At 41.1% G+C, this 4,914-nt stretch overlaps 1 long non-coding RNA gene across 2 annotated transcripts; it reads right to left on the bottom strand.

Annotated features, from left to right (window-relative positions):
- Window positions 1–700: 700 nt before the first annotated feature.
- Window positions 701–4,223, bottom strand: LOC134452018 (uncharacterized). Of its 2 annotated transcripts, none has more exons than XR_010035336.1 (3): window positions 4,112–4,223; window positions 2,912–3,028; window positions 701–784 (listed from the first exon to the last, which is right to left on the bottom strand). It is a non-coding gene; the product is annotated as an uncharacterized LOC134452018 (long non-coding RNA). The 2 variants fall into 2 exon arrangements; XR_010035335.1 differs by lacking the exon at window positions 701–784 and adding an exon at window positions 2,520–2,534.
- Between the last annotated feature and the right edge of the window lie 691 nt (window positions 4,224–4,914).

Below are 4,914 nucleotides of genomic sequence, written 5' to 3' on the forward strand. Positions count from 1 at the left end.
GGTTAGGGGAGTTGGGAAATGGGTGAGATGTTCCGAGAATTGTGTGTGAAGTACCAGAACTTGTGTGGAGGCAATCGAGAAAAACTGTAAGCCTGGTTTAGACTCGTCCTTTAGTTGGAGGACACGTACTGTCAGCAGGGTAACGGCAGATCAAGTACCCAAACAGCCACCACGCCCTCCCTTTTAGCGCTGAATAGACCCCTTGCCGCGATCAACGTATAGTTCTCCCAGTTTTAATTGTTCGCGATCTGCCACTGCCCCCCCACTGACAGTATGTGTCCCCCAACTGATGGAGGAGTCTTTTTAAAAAAAGATATTATTGTCTTCATAATGACAGTGCGGTGCAGATGATGACAGGAAGCATGTTGAGAGAGAGAGATGGGGAAGGGCTGGCAAAGGACCCAGGCCAGGAATTGAACCCGGGTCGGTCGCATTGCAAACGAGTGCCCTGCCATATGCTCCATGGTAGGGCCTGACGGAGGAGTCAAAACAGACCTTTAGTGTTGGCTGCCCATTTGCAAATACCTTGTACCAAATGCGGTCATTCTAAAAACTAACAATAGTACTCGGAAGAAAGAAAGGGGATATTGGCTAATTGCCCCCTGAAGTGAAGTAGTGACAAAAGAAAGTGATGGCAGTTGTATGATGGGGTTGGTAGTTGTGGTTTTACCTACCCGCTCACGTCTGCCCATCAGCTTTTTCCTTTTTTTCTCACGTCATCAGTCTTCCCCGCAAGGCCCAGTTGTTTGACTTTTAAGATTCTCAAAGAATCTATTTCAGGCTTCTGCGAGACAGAAAGAAACTGAGTTAGTCTTTTTTATACATCATAATCACATAAATGAGTTATGAGTAAACTCTCTGGTCCCCAGCTCTACCCAGAATCCTTACTAGCCTGGATGATGGCATTGGTGACCTCGTCACTATTAGGTAATCTACAGCTGAACAGAAAACATACAATGCTGTACACAAGTTTTCATTACTTTATGACTAAACGTGTAATGGTGATCCAAATATACAGTGCATGGCAATAATGACTACACCCCTGTTGAAAAGTAACATTGTGAATAATATATATATTTTTAAAAACACATAAGTTGTTCCCAAAGTGATTATAGAGTAAGTGTAATACAAAAATGTTTTCATCTTATGGCAGAAAAGTAAGGTCAGTAGTATAACTTGAATGACATATTTGTCCATTTTTTTGTGCAATTATGCTATGTTAAACTGTCTGAGAAGGGGCGTGCTGGCCCAAAACGTCTTGAAATTGAAATGGATTTAAAGGGAGGTCATCGTTGTGTGTGTTTCATCCTTGCCTTACATTGAACTTTTACATTATGAGTCCCCACCAGGCCAAAATAGATGTGTGTGAGATTTGAATGAAATCATGTGGAGAGTATGTATCATGATCTGCTTCAGTAGTCACAGTACATGTCGACAAGCATGTTTCTTTTGGTGAAATTCAGCTTCCTCCTGTTGATGGCATCCACACAGCCCCAAACCGTGCAACTCTCACTACCATGCTTGACTTTAAGCATGGGCACTTTTCTTTGTTGAGAAGGATACAGCTGATACTAGGGAGGGGGAGGTGAGGGGGCGTGGCCAGGCTTATGATAGGGTCAGGGGGGTGTTTGGAGGCTTGTGATGAGTCCAAGGGGGCGTTTGCTCAAAAAAGGTTGAGAACCACTGATCTAAAGCTAATTTGTTTATCATGGTGTCATTAGATCACAGTACATGGTTCCATATCCCATATCCTTAGTCTGTTTGACTCTGATGAGACCATGATAAACAATTTTGCATCAGTAGATGGTGTCAAGCATGTGTGGTGGTAAAAAGTGATTTGTAGAAAGAAAAGTGCCTCATGCTGAAAGTCAAGCATGGTAGTAGGACCGAAATGTTTCGGACCTGTACCGATGCCGTCCGCAGTAGGAAGCTGAATTTCACCACTAGAAACATGCTTGTTAACATGTACTGTGACTACTGAACATCATCAGATCATGATACTCTCCATAGGATTTCATTCAAATCTCATATACATCTTGTTTAGCTAGGTCCAGACTCGAAATGTAAAAGTTCAATGTAAGGCAAGGATGAAATGCACAGCGATGACCTCCCTTTTAATCTTTCAAATTCGGGCCAACACGGCCCCTCCATAGACAGTTTAACATAGGGGTGTACTCACCTTTGCACCAGCATAATTTCAGAACAATGGACAAATATGTCATTCAAGTTATACTATTGACCTTACTTTTCTGCAGTAAGCTGAAAAGATGTTGTATTACACTTACTCTATGGTCATTTTGGAAATAACTTGTGTGTTTATTGAAATATTGTTCAAAATATTACTTTTTCAACAGGAGTGTACTCATCAACATATATATGTTCCTCTGGTTGCATTACATCTTTCTCTATTAATAGCACTTTGATCACAGAAGTATGGGCTGACATGCTCAGAGTAAACCTGTTTACCTGGCCTGTGGTCCAAGTCGTCACTGCAACTCTTCCTCCAACGCACGATGTGTGCGCCTCACTCATGCCTAATGAAAAAAAAAGATAACACAATCACATATTGTTATGCTAAGAAATTTCAATGTGATTCACTAGCCGAAATGGGATAAATGCAGAGAAAGAATTTCCCCTAGGGGACCAAAATTGGCTCCAATCCAAATTGGCTAAAAAATACTGTTACAAACAGTGGACAATTGTTTCTTGAATTTCCCACAGGATGAATAAAGTGCTTAGTAATACAGTGAATAAAGTACCTTATCTGTAAAAGACAGCCTTAACCTTACTGATGTTTTCTCTAGTTTGACGATGAGAACCTCAGGGTTATTTGAGATGGTTAAAATGGAAATTGCACATGTAAAGTCTAGATCATTTTCTTTCCCTTAAAACATGCAGTCAAATATATTACCGACAGGTCCTGAGGAACTCCGGAGGGTTCTGGGTTCCATTGGAGGGTTGGGGTTGCGGGGTGTTGATAATGCATTGCAACCACCGTCTCCTGGAGTGTCTCATGACATTCATGGAGCTGCGGATGTAGAATAGAGTGAAGTACTTTTTATCATGTTAGGCCTAATTCCAAACAAAATTAAGGTGTTTATCAGCTTACATAAATACAAAACCAAAACATGCAGAGGCCTTATACACATCATCAGTCTCTCTCTCTCTCTCTCTCTCTCTCTCTCTCTCTCTCTCTCTCTCTTTCTCTCTTTCTTTCTCTCTCTCTCTCTCTCTCTCTCTCTCTCTCTCTCTCTCACACACACTCCTAGATGGGCATCATGTCATCCATACGATGTCATCAATTACCCTATAACAAAACACATTCTTAAATTCACAATTTCTCGTTCTCTTCTTTCTGGCACAGAAGTCTCTAGCTCTATGTGTGCATTGGAGCAAGAGCAACGACAGGGCATACTCCTGTTCTGTCAAATAACATCGGAGGGGGCTTCTTTACCTATGCCCCGTTCATAACGACACATGCTGTGACCATCTCTTATCTTACAGAAAGGCAATTGAGAGTGTGTGTTTTTCGCTTGGTCAAGGGGGACAAATCATATATTAGAACAATACAGCCACACTTTCAAGACTATACAAGGTGATAACTTGTGTGCGACATTCAGACACAAGTGTCCATGATGTCATTAACTTTTAGATATCACGGAAAATAAGCTTTATGTCAAACAAATCTGTAACCAAATATTAGTCTCCTCCTAGCTAGTTAAAATGTAGCAGGTTACCAAATGTTGTCGTAATTTCAAAATCTAGCCCCTGCAGATATCCGACGTCATATATCCATTCAGTAAAACGTCTATGCATACATTCATTCGTGACACCGTATCACTTGCCCAAAGGTTTAGTATTTTTAGGTGGTGGCAGGCTAGCTAACTAGCTAACGTTAACATCTGCCTACCAGACCGAAAAAGCTAGGCTAGCTAACATGCTAAGATAACCGTCCTTGTTTAGTGGACAGTACAAGGCGCTGGTTAGTTAGCAAGTTAGCTATACGGTCAGTCAGAAAACAATTACAATATTCAGGCATGCTTTAATTTTGATCTAGAGCTACTTTAAGACAATACACCGTATGTTCCTCTAATCTGTTACTTCAACTTACCTCAGAATGTCTTAAAGTCTGGTCCATCCTCATCATGAAATGACCTCGAACAACCTCGCCAGCCATCTCACTTGGACACCGTCTCGGAGTCCTCTCATAGTCCCATAGCCTAGAGCTAGAACTAAAAAAATTTTGATGGCTTAACAAGTCTGCGACAGATTTCTGGAAAGTCTGTGATAAAGATGCTGCCAACTAACGTACGACAGAAATCCAGATAGGAAGCGGCGGGCTGCATAACGGCAGAGGGAGGGCCAACATTCTATTCAATGCGATTGGCATCACACGTCATTCAAAATACCGGTATCCAGTCAAAATATCTCCGTATTCACCAAACACAATTCCGGAGTCAAAATATGCCAAGATTTTCACGGATTCTTGAAAAGTCGGGAAATGGTCGAAATCTGGTCCGAATATGCCGCGTGTCATAAAACATATCCAGTCAAAATATCTCCGGATACAAGCCTATTTTGCCCAGTGGATGTTGGCTATGATTATGTTTTTGATTATGTGATTAGTCCTATATATTATATTTTGAAAGTTGCTTTGGTTATAAAGGGTCTGCCAAATGCAATGTCATGTAATGTAATGCAACATAATACATGCATGATGAACACATGCATGACATGTATGTATCTGCATAAATGGCTGCACAGGATGTCAGATTATGTCTTGTGTACGTCTCAATACATCTGTGTTTGTCTGATCTAAATAAGAAAAGGGAAGAAAGAAAGAAAGAAAGAAGGAAAAAATGAAAGCCGAAGACATCAGAAAATGCCCTAAATATTTTGAAATGTGAGTGTGAG

The sequence above is a fragment of the Engraulis encrasicolus genome, chromosome 7 (genome assembly GCF_034702125.1).
Source record: "Engraulis encrasicolus isolate BLACKSEA-1 chromosome 7, IST_EnEncr_1.0, whole genome shotgun sequence".
NCBI lineage: Eukaryota > Metazoa > Chordata > Actinopteri > Clupeiformes > Engraulidae > Engraulis > Engraulis encrasicolus.